The sequence below is a fragment of the Colobus angolensis genome, unplaced genomic scaffold (assembly GCF_000951035.1).
Source record: "Colobus angolensis palliatus isolate OR3802 unplaced genomic scaffold, Cang.pa_1.0 Scaffold28, whole genome shotgun sequence".
In the NCBI taxonomy this organism is placed as follows: domain Eukaryota; kingdom Metazoa; phylum Chordata; class Mammalia; order Primates; family Cercopithecidae; genus Colobus; species Colobus angolensis.
In genome coordinates this window covers 5,012,070-5,029,188 of record NW_012116043.1, presented here as the reverse complement: position 1 = coordinate 5,029,188, position 17,119 = coordinate 5,012,070, and the positions used below count along the sequence as shown (strand labels likewise).

Sequence of the window (17,119 nt, the reverse complement as noted above, 5' to 3'; positions counted from 1 at the left end):
TCAATATTCTGTCAACCTCTTAGGAAGAGTTCTTAAATGAATGAATCATTTTTTTCTATATTTCATTTTCCATATAGGCTCTAAGCTACGGAAAAATTGCAAAACTAACACAAGAACTCCCCTCTACACTCTGCCCAAAAGCAGCAATTGCTTCCTTTTCGTTTCTCCTGCCTTGCATCTGTGCCCCTCCTACTCTCTGTGTGCATCTCTGGGCATAAACACTCCTGACCCATTGAAGAGTAAGTTACGGGAATGCCTGGTCTCTAAACAGCCTACCATTTGCCACTGCCCACACAGGTGGTTCATCTCCAAGCACGTCACACCTGTTCTCTGGATTGAGATACGTGAAGTAGACAGTGTTATCTCCAGGTTACAGATGAGGAAACTGAGGCACGTATCTCCTCATGTGCAGTACTGTTCCTACTACCCTGAGCCACCAATGCTGAAATCCTCAGCCTAAAACACGTAGACCCCACGATGCAGACTATCTTTCTGATGATATATGATGTAGCAATTTTAAAAGGAAGGAAGACAGACACTCTGCTCCTATAGCAGGATAACAGTGGATCAGGATCAGAGTGACCCGGATTTCCACAGTGTAGAGTGGCCTCATGCACTCTGGGTGGAAGCCCTGGGGCAAGTGAATGGTAGGGCAGATGAGGGGGCTCTCCTCCGGCTCAGCCCCAGGCTGCCTGCTCCTTCCTCTCACTACTTCCTTCCTTTTCTCTTCTTAGACAACTAAGGTGGGTGGCCATGGAGTGCAGGGAGAGTGAGCATCCCCCAGCTCTCCTCACCCAACCTCCTGAGCCTCCTCCCATATGGGGCTCCCACTGAAAGACAAGGGCTGAATATAGTCTTCAGGCCAAGAGCTCAGCAGCCGTGCCTGGTGCAGAGCAGGTTGCATGTATAACTAATGAGTGAGGGAGAGGGAGGAGGGAGTGAAGGAGTGAAAAGAGCCAGGGATCCAAGTTCTGGTTCTGCCTTCACAGGTGGCAGGCTACTCAACCCTCTGAGACTCAGTTTGCTTTTCTGTAAAATGGGAACAACACCAAGGACTTCTAGGGTGGTTGCAAACTGTTAAATCAGATGAGACCTGGAAAAGTGTCTGTGATGTGGATTTAAGATCCCAGTGCAGATATGGGTTAAGGAGTTTGCTGAGCCCTGCTCTGGGAATTGAAGCAGAAAATGGGGAGAAACAGAATGAAAAGCTAAAGATGCCCAAATACAAATGCCACATTCACACTCACTGCACACACTCTCACATACCCCGCAGGCACACACAGGCATATATACATGCCACACACATGCACACACAACCTCACACACACAACATACCACACATGCACATATAAATACACACATGTCCATATGCACACACCACACACACTCACATATACACCCCCCCACATGCACACACCACACATGCATATGCAAACACATCACACACCTCACATGGACACACACATGCCTACACATACACCCACACCCCCCCACACACACACAGCCTTACAGCTCAGCACACCTTAAGCTTATCAGTCTCTGATGAATCCCTTCCCTTTGGGCTGGTGGTCCTCAGAAGCCCTGGACAGAAAGCCAGCACTCAGAGGCTCCCCTGCAGACACAAACATGCCAATCTCTATAACACCCCAGACCATGCAGCAGAGCACCAGGGAGGAAAAAAGGGAACAGAGGCAGCTCTTTCCAGAAGTGGACAGGGACTGTTGTCTTACTCAGGTAAGACACTGAGCTTTAAAGCGATGCATAAAAAGGACAGCTGTCTGATCTTACCAATCCTGGGAACCGTTTACATGGGATCACGTTAGCATGAGAAAAATGCCAAATGGTAGGTACACCCCTGCTAGCAGGCAGGGAAAACATATTTGTGTGTGTGTGCATGTGTGTGTGAGCTTGTGAGTTGCATGTGTGTGCCTGCATGGCATGTGCACATGTATTTGTGTGAGTGTGCATGTGGGGAGGCTGTGTATCTGCAAGCATATGTGCACTTGTGTATGTGCACAAGTGGGCAAGGGCGTATATGTGCATGTATAAGTATGTGTGTGTTCAGGAAACTCACAAGAGAGACCGGGGGAGAGTTTAATGTTCATGAGCTTCTCTCTTCCTGCACTTTAAGTTATCATGCAACACCACCAACAGACTTTTTCAAAGCTAGGCACAGGCTGGGTGGGGGCCAAGGCAGATGTTCTGAGTCCCAGAATCTCTGACCCACATCAGAGCTGCCTGTCCTGCCCAGCACAGCCTGGGTGGTGGACCCCACCATGCTGCGAGCCAGGCCAGGGGAAAATAAATCAGACTTTCTCCTGGGAGCTTCACTGGCTTCGTGAGGTCTGTCTGAACCACAGGGCTTCCCACCACGCCCTTCCCTGAATCCCAGAGCTCTTGTCAAATTAAAGAAAGAACCACTCACCGCCTGAAAGCCAGCCAATGCAGTGATTATTCCAATTTTCCTGGAATGAGCTTTCCACACTTTCACGGGCTGGAGCCATCGGCAGCCCAGGCTCCCACCTCTCCAAGCTGCTCTCATGCCCCCTGCGGCTCCTTTCAAGTTAAGTCACCACTACGTGAAATGACACTTCAGAGCAGCCGCTGAGAAAGCACACAGGAGGGCGAAGAGGCCGGGGCAGAGCACTCAGGATCTACCTCAGGCAAATGCAGCTAGGCTGGAGGAGCCGGGCTCTCTCCTCAAAAGCCCGCTTGCTCAGGCTGTTCTTTTGACTTTTGGGCTTGCCGACTGAACCCACACTTGCATTGCCCTGGGCTCACATGAAAGCCCCCAGGGCAGAGGAAGCCCAGCTGGAATAGCAGGGCCAGGTGCCTCCCATAGAGGCTGAGAGCAGAGATGAGGATCGGGTGCTGCCACTAGTGGGCTGGCCTTTAAGGTGTCACATCAGATTTTCCGCTCTCTAGCAAACCAAAACCAAACCAAACAAAACTAGCACATGGCCTCCCCACCCATCACATAACTCGTAAACCCATCAGAATCCCCAGCAACCAACCAGAGTCCAGACGCCCATTATGTCATTAAGAAGCCTACACACTGCCCAGATGCCAAGAGGGTCTGGGTGAGTCTCCAGCCCCAAAGCAGAGGAAGAAACAGCACAGACCTGTGCAGACACAAGAGCGTTCCTCTCATCCTGCCCAGTTGTAACCCATCTGATTGCTCAAAGAGAAGCACCAAGAATTCAGGGTCTCTGGGGGGCTCAAAGGCAGCTTTAAAGAAACAGGGCTTTGGGGAGATAAACATAGTTTAAAGATGCCCAACCACAGAACCACACAGGGAGTCCTGTCTCAGGCCACCTTTGAAGCTCCGATGCTGTTATTTGAAGCTCCGATGCTGTTATTAAAACAATCTGAGAGAGAAAATGCTGAAACAAAAAACAGAATCCAATCAGATGCTCATGAGGCTGAAGTCCTACATTCAACTATTCACTCTGTGAACCAACTCTGGTCCCACCCTGAATCCGCTGCACCCTGAGGCACAGACACATACCTGAACTTCTAGACTTCTCTGCAGTCAGCCCTCCAAGTTGGGTGCCTCTTTCAGAGTTGACTATGGGTTCCCTGGTACCTGAACTTTGAAGCTCCCTGGTGAGTCAGACGGGGCTACTTGGTGTACACTTTCTATTTAAAGATCAGACAGGGCTTACTCTCAGACACCATTCAAACCCATGACTTCTAAGAACTGAGTGCTAAATCCGGTTTCTTTGGCCCTCACTTTCCATCAACACGGGAGCTGTTCTCGTTGACAACCAGGGGTTCTTTTTTCCATTGCCTGCTGCACAGGAAGCAGAAGTCACGGTGGGAGCTGCCTATGCCGGGCATGGGTCGGAGTGTTTCTCCCGGGCTGCGCTGCTGAGGGGTTCGCCTCACAGATTCCCTCTGGGAAAGCCATTTAAGAGTCATTCTGAATGCATCTACTGGGGATGCGGAAGAAATGATGCAGAATGTTGACCCACTGGGTAGCAGGTTTGAAATCCTGCCTGAACCGAACTGTGCCGAGGGGCTGTCCCAAACAGATGGTGCTATCCAGACAGACACACTTGCAAGGCCACTCTGCCTGAAGTCAGCCGGCAAACGATCCTCCCTACACCACCTTCTTGGAAATCTTGATTATGGGGGATATTGGGGTGGGGAGGGACAACTCTTGGTATCGGGGTGGGGAGGGACAAAACATTTCCTCACTGAACTCTCATTTTCAGACAATGAAGGATTGTCTGGAGAGAGAGCCAATCTGTGGCCAACAATCACCACTCCAGAGCCCTGCCCCATCTAGGGCGCACGTGCATGCCTCTAAATTTCCTCCCCTCTCCTTGGTCCAACCACAGTCCAGGAAAGCAGATTTTCTATGCTCCATGGCAATCACAGTGGAAAATGGAAGTACAACGGAGCGCTGTACCTACCCGAGCACCAGGAGGCAGGAGCCGAGCTACTCACAGAATCCCTAGAGGAGAACCCCACGCACCCAAACTCTGCTGTGCCCCCTCTGAGCTCTGAACATGCCAGGCGAGGCCTCTCCCTCTCTCTCCCTCCATCCCAGCTCTTTGGAGAGAATGCAAGCAGCCCGCATGACCAGACAGAGCCTTCCTTGCTAATAAACCCCTCCTGAGGCTGTGACATGTTTCAGAAGGAGCAGAATATTACCTTTTAGGAAGCCAGTGTGAGGGAAGGGGTGGGGGGACAAAGTATCAGAGCCAGGAGGTGCGCACCACAGGAGCCGGGCTGGGGTCGCACAGCAGCCCCCCATCCCTGCAGAGGTCCGCTGAGCTCCCCATGCTGCCAGCCTCAGGGGGCCACCCCCAGCACACGGCTCTCCCAGCAGCCCATGCCTAGAGACAGAGGACGCTGAGGAGCATGCGTGTCCCCGGGACGGGTGGACGGAGGAGCTGCGAGCCTGGGCAGGGATGCTGGAGGAAGGGAGAAAGGCAGGCCGGAGAGGAAGGGGTGGGAAGTGGAGAGGGAGGGCGGGAAGGAGGGAGAATTGATTTTCTCTCCTCCACTGGGACCACTGAGCTGAGTTGCCATGGAGAAAGGGGAGCCGCTGGCAGAGCCCAAGGCGGGCGGAGGAGCCATATATCGGAGGGAAGGCATCAGCAGAGAGCCAATCCAACAGTTCTGCTGCTGCAGCCTCCCCCATACCAGGCCTCAGGGTCCAGGTGGCCAGGCGGGGAGGAGTACTGGCTGGACCAGCGGGCAAAAGCAGCAGCTGGTGGCCACCACACCAAGGAAAAGGGAGGAGATGGGGGCTTTCTCTCCTGGTCCGTGGTGCTCTGCTGCCCCAAGAGCCTGGGCCCTCCGTCTCATGCCACGCTGCCCGGTCAGAGCCTGAAGTCGGGACCCCAGAGAGTAAAGTGACCCTCTCCCGGGGCTTAGGTGTTACCTGGTGTTTGGGGAGGCATTGCAGAATTCCACCTGCCCAGCCTCCCTGTTTCTAAAACTCTGTTGCCAAATCCTGAGTCATATCTTCCCACCCTCAGGGATGAGGGGATACCCACCTCTGGAAGGGCTCTGATGGCCCAGTGCCACCCATGTGGGAAGCAGAGGAGAAGGGAGGCTGCTGGGCACAGCAGGGGGAGGGGGCTCTCCTGGACACACTGGCAGGTGGATGGGAACTCCCAGGCTCCCCACGCTGGGTGGCGTTTCCCATCACGCCTGTGCCAGCCTCACTGCTACAGCTGCCCACGTCCCAGCTTCGATACTGGCTTCAGCCACCTGGCCCCACTCATACTGGGAGAAGTGAAATGGGGCTGGGGAGAGAGCCACGAGACCTCGTCTCTCTCCTTGGAGATCACAGGACCAGGGGCAAGTCTGGTCACTTCCTTGAGCTTCTATCTCCTTATTACAGACAGAGATGATACCATGTTCTACCAACCGGCACTCCCAGGCACTCAGACATGGCAGGACTTGGGGAAGGCTCAGGGCAGGCACTAGTGCTGTCCTGGGTCCATCTCAGGAGCTGTGATCTCCTTAGGGCTGGGAGCACAGTAGCAGCATCCCCCAGCCTCCTATCTCTCCCTGATCACTTGGCAGATCCCTCAGGACTAAGACTCCAGCAGGCTTGCAGCCGGCACCAGAGCCTACCAGACCTGGCTGCCCTGACACAGAGACATCTCAGTTGGGGGGCAGCCCAATCCTGTTGCTTTCTCCCTCAGTGTTTTATTTCATTTCTTTTTCTTTTTTCTTTTCTTTTTTTTTTTTTTTTTTGAGACAGAGGCTGGAGTGCAGTGGTGTGATCACGGCTCACTGCAACCTCCATGTCCTGGGCTCAAAGCAATTCTCCTGCCTCAGCCCAAGTAGCTGGGATTATAGGCGCCCACCACCACGCCTGGCTAATTTTTTGTATTTTTAGTAGAGACAGGTTTCACCATGTTGGCCAGGCTGGTCTTGAACTCCTGACCTCCGGTGATTCGCCCATCTCGGCCTCCCAAAGTACTGGGATTACAGGCATGAGCCACCATGCCCGGCCTCTCTCTCAATGTTTTATGATGAAAGTGTTCAAGCATATGGCAAAGTTGAAAACATTTTATAATGAACATCCATATATTCACCATCTAGATTCTACCGCTTCTTCTCACTTTTTTTATTGCAGTAAAATACATATAACACAAAATTTACCATTTTAACCATTTTAAAGTGTTCACTTCAGTGGCATTGAGTATATTCACAATGTTGTACAACCACTACCTCTATCTAGTTCCAGAGTTTCAGCAACCCAAAAGGAGACCCATTAGCAGTCTCTCTCCAGTTCCCTCTCCCCCAGGCCCTGTCAACAAAAAATCTACTGTTTGTCTCTATGGATTTGCCTATTCTGGACATTTCATATAAATGGACTCATAAACTACATGGCCTTCTGTGTCTGGCTTCTTTCACTCAGTATCCTGTTTTCGAGGTCCATCCATGTTGTGGCGTGTGTCAGTTCTTCATTCTGTTTTATGACTGAATTGTACCCCAGTACATGGATGGACCACATTCAGCTTATACATTATCCATCAGCCAATGGACGTGTGAGCTGTTTCCACCTTTAGCTATTGTTGTCACATTTTTTTTAAGAGACAGGGTCTCGCTCTGTTGCCCAGGCTGGAGTGCAGTGGTGTGATTATACGTTACTGCAGCCTCAACCTCCTGGATTCAAGTGATCCTCCCGCCTCAGTCTCTTGAGTATCTGGGACTACAGGCCAGGGTCACGCCACTGTGCTCAGCTTCTCACTTTTAAAATGAAGTTTTCAGAGCCCAATGAAATGTCCTAGAGCCCCTCCTAAGGGATTTGTTCCCAAAGTTGCAGGCCCAGAGGCCCCAAAGTGAGTGCTCACCACACCCTGCCTTTCCACTAAAGCAATGCTCCCCATGGGTGACTAAGTAAGGGAGGCTCCGGCTGGCCCTGGGGCCCAATGCAGAAATCCTAAAAGCCTGTGTGTAGCCTGCAAGTTGGCCTCCAGCCTCCTCCGTCCTGTCCCAGGCATGCAGTCAGCTGGGCAGGGAGAAACATGCATGTGCCAACCCCACACTCATGCTTTGAGACCAAATGAACCCAGTGCCAGGACCACTGGCACTCACTGACTACGTGACTAGCCAGTCATCACCCCTCTCTGAGCTTCAGCTTGTTCAGCTGTGAAATGGGGCAACAATCTCTACCCCATGGGGTTGCTCTAGAGACGAGGCTGGCGCTGCCCAGTAGAACTTTCCCCAATGACGAACATGTTACACACCTGCGCTGTCCAGTGCAGCCACCATGACCCGCCACTGTCCCCAGGTGGCTACTGAGCACCTGAAATGTGATGAATGGGAGAGGGGAATAGAATTTTTCCATTTTATTTCACTTTAATTAACAATTGAACTTAAATAGTCACACAAGACTGGTGGTCAGTTCTAAGGCCTGAAGAGATGACAAGTGTGAAAGGACGCACAGTCCAGGCCCAGGCCTAGCTCCTGGTCTCTTCCCTCAACCCCTCCTCTCCTACTTACCCCACAGTGTCTGGGCAGGGGAGCAGGCTCTGTCCACAGCCCAGCTCCATAGGTACCTCTAAAAGGACAGAAGGTGGATGGTGGGTCTCTCAGGGAACAGCACAGACACCAACTGGGGAGTGGGCACCACAGACTCCATAATGACGTGGGTCTGGAACCGCAGGCCTCTCCTCTGCCCTGTTCTAGAACCCCCCAACTGCTGTTTCCCCTAGCAACTCTTGAGGTTATCCCTGGAATGTCTGGGCAAGGGCTGTAAAATTGGAACATGTCCCCCCCAGTCCCTCATGTGGTGGCAGAGACCCCTGAGGAGATGTACAGAGGGCCTTGGTTCTCGGCTAGGCTGTGGAGCTAGGCACTCAGGGAAAGCTTCGCATAGCCACGAAGCTGCTCTCTCAGGCTCCTCTGAAAGGGAGCGTCAGGACAAGAATCCAGACCTGACTGCCACCCGGCCCTCTCACTTTGCCGATGCAAAAATCCAGACTCAGAAAGGGAAGTAACGGCCGGGCATGGTGGCTCACACCTGTAATCCCAGCACTTTGGGAGGCCGAGGTGGGTGGATCACGGGGTCAGGAGATGGAGACCATCCTGGCTAACACGGTGAAACCCCGTCTCTACTAAAAAATACAAAACAAAATTAGCCAGGCGTGGTGGTGGGCGCCTGTAGTCCCAGCTACTTGGGAGGCTGAGGCAGGAGAATGGCATGAACCCTGGAGGCAGAGCTTGCAGTGAGCCGAAATCACGCCATTGCACTCCAGCCTGGACGACAGAGTGAGACTGCGTCTCAAAAAAAAAAAAAAAAAAAAGAAAGGGAAGTAACTTCTCCAACAGGGCAGGGTCTGAAACCCAGGGTCCCGACCCCACTGGGCTGGCCCTGCAGGAGCCTCCTGAGAGGTGTCTCGGGAGCAGACCCAGGGGCAAGGGGCACTGTGCACCCTTGCTGGGTAGGCGAAAGTCTGTCTCCTTCTCTATAGCTGTGTGGCTTCAAAGCCCAGACATCAGGGACTGAAGCCTGAGCAAGCCATCCCTCTCTTGTCCCAGACCCACCTGAACCCACCAAAGCTGGGAAAGGAGGGGTAGTGGAGACTCCAGAAAAACAGGAAAAATTTAAACACAACCACTAAGTAAAGCATTGTTAACTCCTGCTGTGCTGAGCCCACAAACAGGTAGGAGTCATGCAGAGGTGGGAGCTGCAGCTGAGGATGGGCCTGTACCCCCACCCTGCAAAGCCTTCTCCTGGCTCCCTCAACAGACCGGCCAGAAGGACCAGGACATGCTCAAAGCCCTGAATGGCCTCTCTCCACCCTCTCAAGAGTGAGGGCCTGAAGGCTCCGCCCTGCTACCTCTCCGCCCTGGCAAGGCCGTGGGCAAGTTCCCGCCTTGGGGCATCTGTACTTGCCACTCTCCCTCCCCTCTGCTCAAGGGCCTCTTCCCACTAAGGTCTTCCTTGACACCCTGATGTAAAACTTGCTTGGCCCTGACTCTAACCCTGGCATTCCTCTGACCCTTTCTAATTTTCTTCAGAGCGTTGATTGTTATCTGGTACCTGACTTAGTTTTCTTTCTTCTTTCCTTCTTATTTTAAAAATTGTGGTAAAATACATGTAACATAAAATTTATCATCTTAGCCACTTCTTTATTTTTGTTTTTTTGAGACAGAGTCTTGCCCAGGTTGGAGTGCAGTGGCACGATCTCAGCTCACTGCAACCTCTGCCTCGCGGTTCAAGCGATTCTCCTGCCTCAGCCTCCAAGTAGCTGGGATTACAGGCGCCCACCACCACGCCCGGGTAATTTTTATATTTTTAGTTAAGATGGGGTTTCACCATGTTGGTCAGGCTGGTCTCAAACTCCTGACCTGAACTGATCCGCCTGCCTTGGCCTCCCAAAGTGCTGGGATTATAGGCATGGCCACCATGCCTGACCCATCTTAGCCACTCCCAAGTGCACAGTTCCAGGGCATTAAGCACATTCACACTGTTGTGCAACATCCCCACCATCCTTCTCCAGAACCAAGTCACCTTCCTCAACTGAACTCTCTATGCATTCAACACTAACTCCCCATTCCCCCTTCACCAGTCTGTTCTACTGTCTGTCACTGTGCATTTGACAACTCTAGGGACCTCATCATATAATCATGGTAAGTGGAATCATACAGTATTTATCCTTTTGTGTCCGGTTTCTTTCACCAAGCATGTCTTATGGGTTCATTCACGTGTTGTAGCATGTTCTTTTTAAAATATTATCTGCCCAGGCACAGCAGCATATGCTTGTAGTCCCAGCTACTGGAGGCTGTGGTGGGAGGATCGTTTGACCCAGGAGTTTGAGTCCAGCCCCCCCTGGGCAACATAGCGAGACCCTATCTCTAAAAAAAAAAAACACAGAAAAAGTTTTTCACTGTCTGTCTCTCCCACTAGAATGGAGTCTCTGTGAGGGCAGCGATGTTGGTTGGCTGTATCCTTGGGCTGGAAGAATACCGGCAAGCAGCAGGCACTGAACAGAATTTCTAAATACACAAACAGATGAACCAATGGATGGATGGATGAATGAAGACCCTGTATAGGTCAGTGCCTCAAATGTCTGTGCCTGGCCTTGAGTTATGTCCCTCATCCCCACTGTAGACTAACTCCTGGTCCCACACTACAGCTTTGGAACTGAAGCTCCAGGCCTACCATCCCTGAGAGGCAGCTGTGCTCAGCATGGCAGGATGCGCCACTTGATGGCAGGCTTCTCCCAGATGGCTAACTGCTTCAAGTCTTTCCCCCAGTTGCATCCCCCAGATGTAGCATGTCTATGGGAGAATTATGACATGGGCAGAGGAGAGTCCCAGCCATGGAGGTGACAAGGTGCCTTGGAGCCTCACAGGGCAGCAGCCACCAGAAAGAGACATGGAGGCCAGGAAGGTCCTGGAACACCAGAATTCGGCCAACAGAGCCTGAGGCCAGCACGTTGTGGAGGGGAAGCAGCCTGGGGGCATTCGGGAGACCTGGAGATGTGGCAGCTGGCCAGGAGTTGGGCTACAACCTTGACAATCACTAACTTCTCACCTTCTCCTCATCCTACCGGGATATTTATAGCCTCCCTCTCTCTGAAAACTCCTTCACCCATTTTTCTGAGCTTAACAAGCTTGGTGGACCACCCCCTCAACCTCAGCAGTTAACCACCCCCTCAACCTCCGTCAGGTGGACCACCCCATCAACCTCAGCAAGCCTGCTGGGGTGACCGCACTCAGGCCAGGCTTGCTGACAGCTCCTGCTCCATGACAGGGACCCTTGAGGGCCTGCTGAGAATCACAGGGTTGGGGTGTCCCCGGAAAGATGGCATCTAAAGAAAGGGCAGCAGCTGGGCACCCAGGCATACCTCAGCCAGAGATGCTGGAGGATGGTGACCTCAGAAGGGCTCAGCTCACCCCAGGCCTCCTCCCTGCTTTAGGAAAAACAAACAGATTGCGACAGTGGAAAAACAGCTGTACCTTTAAATTATCTGGCCCACAGATACGAAAAACATTTGCATGTTGAAGCTGTTTGCATCTTCGGTTATTTTTAGGGTGAACCCAGTTGCCTCCCCTTGGAACCGGATGAAGCCCCAGAGGCACGTAGTCCTTTTTCCCAGGCGGGGGTCCTGGTCCTGTTTCCCTGGGAATGAGGCTTGAGCATGAGCTCTCTGGGACCCAGCCCCCGACCAGAACCAAGCGGTGCATTCAGGCTCCCGGGAGGAACTGGAGCACCAGGGAGCCAAGGCTGCAACTTTGAAGATTTGCCACTGCTGACATCATGGCCACCCACCTGGGGCCAGAAAGAGCCCCTCCGCTGCCCCCAGAGCATTGGTGAAGAGACGAACGCTTAGCCTACTGCCGCCTCTCATGCCAGGCCCAGCTGATGGGAATATTTTGCTGAGATATTTCTAGAGCCTGCAGCAATTAAAGCAGATTTTCTCTTCCACTCCCCTTCCCCAAAACAAGAATAAATCAGTTCTACCAATTTCCCAGCTAATGATTTCCTCCATTAAATTAAAAAGAAGAAGAAAATGTTTTCTTAAATGGATTACCAGCCCTGTGCTTTCAGAGACCATGTGACCTGTCAACTCCTTTTAAGGTCTGATACATCAAAGTCCCTGAATTAATTTTTAACAAATAAAAAAGTCATAGTCTAAGAAGCACCACCCCACATACCCCCCTTCCCCATCAAAGGTCAGCTCCGAGCTGACTCTGGGAAGCCAGCTTAATCAGGCCAAGTACGGCTCTTAAGAGAGCACCAGATCCATTCCACAGATGGGAGAAATGAGGCTGAGAGATGTCAGGTGCCCAAGCATAGAAATCAGGCCCTGAGATGAACCTAGAGTTGTGGCATGCACCGTGGAGTCCTACATGTGGAACTGAGTCCTTGATTTCGAGCGGCGCCTGTCTGGAGAGATGCAAACAGGTAGATCCAGGAGCTGAGGAGTAACTAAGTAGGTGTGAGCTAGCGTCATCTGTGTGACCCAGATGGAGGCTCCTGGGCAGGACCTGGGCTTCTCTTCCTCTTTTGCTCCCTGGCAACACCTGGTATAGGGTCAGCACACAGTGCTGACATCCCCTTTGCTTCAAAAAGTCCACCCCCTACAACACAGACAAACCTCAGAAACATGATGCTGAGCAAAAGAAGCCAGACACAAAAGGCCACATATTGCAAGACTCCATTCCAATGAAACATCGAGAAGACGCAAATCCATAGAGACAGAGAGTACGGCAGAGGCTAGGGGTGAGGAAAAGGGTTGGGAGTTGTTAGTTAATGGGTGCAGTTTCTGTTTGAGATGACAAAAAAAATTCTGGAAATGGATAGGGGTGATGGTTGCACCCATTGTAAAGGTACTTATGCCAATGAACTATACACATAAAAGTGGTTAACACAGTAAATTTTATGTTATGTATATCTTACCACAATAAAAAAAAAATACAAGGAGAAAAAAGCCCACTCTCCAGAATGCAACTTGAAGATACAGGATGGCCAACAACTCCATAGGGACGATGGTGGGACCCTCTGCAAATTGCACCCAGCCAGACTCAATGCTTAAAGCACAGCTCAGAGGCTCACAGGGCCTGTCTTGTCATGTAGGAACACTAGGGACCTTCAGAGAAGGGCTCTTTGTGTGAGCCAGCATGACTGAGCCAGGGTGCCCTGTCTCCCTGGCGGCCAGCCAGATGCCACAGGGCAAGCAGGGGCTGAGAAGTCTCCATGGACCCCTCCCTGGAAGGCACCTCCTGGTCTCTGCATTCGCTGCACCCTCTTCCTGAAATGCACTTCCCAGATATTCCGTAACTTGCTTCCTACGTTTATTTAGGTTTTCACAGGGAGGTCCTCTCTGACCATCTACAGTCGGAAAAATACAGCGTAGGTTGCTGGAGCCAGGCAAGGTAGCCGTGAGCAAGAAAAGGAAAGCCAGGGCCCCAACACTATGACATGCCAGCACCTTCATGCTCCTTGGCTCCAGAAAAGCAGCTTTCAGGGGGCATCAGGTTCGGGCTCCATCATTTACCAGCTACGGGGCCTTGGCCAGTTCCTTCAACCCCCAAACCTTGGTTTTCTCTTCTACAAAATGGGGGTGAAGACAGTGTTTGTCTCTTGGACTTTTCTGAGGACCACAATGAGATGATGTATAGTAAATGTTTAGCATATGGCTGGGACATGGTCAAAGGTTGGTAAATGGTAACGATACATGGATTATAATAGAAGTACAACATTAATCCCATAAGGCTGGCCAGGATGTGTGGGTCAGCGATCCTGAAGGCAGGGGAAGGGGCCAGTAGGGCCAGATCACAACCACAACTACACTTCTCAGCATGTGAATTAACTGATTGAATCATTTTGTCCCCATGTTGCATATGAGGAAACTGAAGCACAGAGAGGATAGTGACTTGCCCCAGGACACACAGCCAAGAGATGGTGGAGCCCAGATTCAAATTCTAGTCATCTGGCTACAGGCCTGAGCTGGCCACCACTGTTCCATAGGGTGTCTCAGGGAAGTGTGGAAGGAGGCTCAGAGAAGAGTCTCTGGCATGTAGAGGCAGAGCCACAGCCAGCTTGCACAGCTCTGACTTCCGGACACGAGTCTTTGGAGGTCCTAGGGAAAGGTTTCAGAGCAGGTCCCTCAGGGAAGCCCACAGAATGGTTGGACTGGCCTGGTTCTGCTCAAGGTTCTTCTCAGGCCCAAGACCTTGGTACTCAGTTCTGCTCAGCCCAGCCACTTTGATTAGCACTCAAGGATGCAATTAACTCCTTCAGAACCAAGGCTAGGGCACTAAAAGGAAGGAGTATCTCAATGTTCTGGCTTATGAGGCTTTCCTTAGACACCGTCAGAGAGACTGGAGACAACTAGAGACCCAAATCCTTCCAGGGACTAGAAATAGCGGGCCCTGTACACTCGCGGGAGACTCTGTGTGTCCTGCTGAAGGGTAAGCTGCTTCCAACTCCTTCTCAAAGGGAATGAATTTCCCTCAATGCAACTTTCTTTCTTTTTTTTTTTTTGAGAGGGTCTCACTCTGTTGCCCAGACTGCTGGAGTGCAGTGGCGCGATCTCGGCTCACCAGCAACCTCCACCTCCCAGGCTCAAGCAATTCTCCTGCCTCAGCCTCCCGAGTAGTGGGGATTACAGGCGCATGCCACCACCGTCCGGCTAATTTTTTTAGTAGAGACAGGGTTTCGCTATGCTGGCCAGGCTCCTGACCTCAAATGATCTACCAACTTTGGACTCCCAAAGTGCTGGGATTACAGGTGTGAGCCACTGCGCCTAGCCCTCAATGCAACTTTCTAAAAAATGCCTACTACAAACCTCTTAACTAATGACTCTCTTAGGCTACTGCAATACAGAATTTCTTTTTTTCTTTTTTTAGAGACAGGGTCTCGCTCTGTCACCCAGGCTGGAGCACAATGGCACAATCACAGCTCACTGGAGCCTCAAACTCCTGAACTCAGGCAATCCTCCCATCTCAGCTTCCCAGGTAGCTGGGATTACAAGTGTGCACCACCATCCCTGAGAAATTTTAAAATTTTTTGCAGAGACAGGGTCTTGCTATGTTGCCCAGGTCGGCCTCAAACTGCTAGACTCAAGCGATCCTCTAGCCTTGGCCTCCCACAGTGCTGGGAGCTACCATGCCCAGCCAGCAATACAGAATTTCTAACTAGTCTCCCACCTTTCCACTCCAGCCTCTACAAGGTGGCCCAAGTGAGCATGTTAAAATAAAAACACAAATGAGATTGTGTTACTCTCTACCTCAGAATCCTCCAAGAACTCTGTTCACACTTTGCATCAAGTCCAGCATCTTTACAATGACCTGCAAGTCCTCCAAGGTTGAGCCCCTGACTCTCTCTCCATCATTTCCAATCACCTTTCCTCTCTTGTTCTGTTCCAACCACACTGCCTTCCTTGCTTGCCTCAAACTTGCCAGGACACTTCAACCTCAGGGCCTTTGCACCTGCTGTTTCCTCTTTCCCAGATATTACATGACTTGCTTTCTAAATTTATTTAAGTTTCTACAAAGAGGTCCTTTCTGACTATCCAAGCTCTCATCCCCCACCACCCCACACCTCTCTCTTCCCTCCCTTTGCTTACTTTTCTTCCTGGCATTTAGCACCACCAAAGAGTATATTTTAGGAAGGAATTTCATTTGGTTCACTGATTAATCTGTGCTTAGAATAACACCAGACACATGAGTGGTGTTCAAAACCTCTGCTGATGGCTTTAGAAGTGAGAATGATTGGTGGAAGGTAGTGACTGGATGTGGAGGGGTGTAGGGGTGGCAGGAGGGTGGTGTGGGGCTTTTGAGAATTGGTGAAAGAAGAAAAACTTTGAATAAATGAACATGAAATAAGTTAAAATGGTAATCAAAGATCTTCCCTGCTCCCTCCAAAATATCCCCAGGCCCAGAGAGTTTTATAGGTGATGCTAGCAAACTTTCGAGAAGTTCAGAAGGAAAGGTCACTCTTTGTTGGGGGAAGGGGGACAAATAAAACAAAAAACAGGCACATCTTCATGATCAAGATGCCATCTGAGTAGGCCCTAAAGTAAGATTTGAAGCCACGACAGCAACAACTTGGAACCCCCCAGGGAACCATGTGTATGTCTCCTTTGCACTAATGTTGCCACCTCCAGAAATGCCCTTCTCCACCTTGCCTCTGGTCTGAACCCTCTGTTCTCCTTACTAAACCTGCTCTATTACTCTGAACATCCAAGCACACAGTGAGCACTGCATAAATGTTAGCTGCTGTTGGGCTTACTTGCTTACATGTCCGAGTTTCTGGCTAATTTGTATCCCCAGTGCCTGACACCATAGCAGGTATACAAAAAATGATAGAGGAAATGAACAAGGCACACAAAAAGCCTAGCAAAAGCGACATATTTACTCTAAAAAAAGCTTTCGGGCACAGCTGCTGTAGGCATGCAAACCAAGGCATCCAGGCTGCGCAGCCCTGAGCCCACCCTCAAACTCTTGGCCCCATGAAATGAGGCAATAGGGGCCCTAGGTGAGCCAGAGGGCACTGAACTTTGCCTCAAAATTAGCGCTTCCTGATATGAGCAAGGAGGTGACAGCAGCCAGAAATCGCTACCCTCTCTGCACCCAATGAAGCTGATAGAAAGTTCTGGGTGACTCAAGGCTCTAAAAATGTAACATTTGTCTGGCTGTTTACTTCCCCTTTATGCAGCTCAACTTCTTAGATCCTTCTTCCTACTAGTGGGAGATGGATCCCAGTGGCGAGAAAAGAGCAAACCAAGTCCTAGAGTCTCAGGGGTCTTTAAAGCTGAGCTGAAGGAAGACAGAGATGAAAAAAGATGGAGGAAGTAGAGAACAGAATTTTTCCTCCCATACGTACACAAAAAAGGATCTCGAACACCCCTGCTTCATCCCCAACTATCACCACTCATGCAAACAAAGTCAGAGAAACCCCTGGATTAGCTACTGCTCTAAGAACTGACTGTGTCTTTCTCCCTCACCCATCAATCCCCTACCAGCCTTCAAACTCAAATCAAAATTCCATGGAGCAGGAAAGCAGGTAAGACCTGGGTTCTGAGTGTGACAAACCACTATCCTCTGTGAAAAGGTCTTGCTGTGAGCCATCAAGACCACAAGCATGAGTCAGAGCCAACAAATGGACATCTTTTGCAGCCAGTGGAGA

At 51.0% G+C, this 17,119-nt stretch overlaps 1 protein-coding gene across 1 annotated transcript in view; it reads right to left on the bottom strand.

Moving 5' to 3' along the window:
• Positions 1-2,940, bottom strand: part of PITPNM2 (phosphatidylinositol transfer protein, membrane-associated 2) — a 94,067-nt gene extending 91,127 nt beyond the window's left edge. The window contains exon 1 of the mRNA XM_011948470.1: positions 2,426-2,940. The gene's annotated coding sequence lies outside the window, so the exon portion shown is untranslated. The remainder of the gene's footprint in view (positions 1-2,425) is intronic.
• Between the last annotated feature and the right edge of the window lie 14,179 nt (positions 2,941-17,119).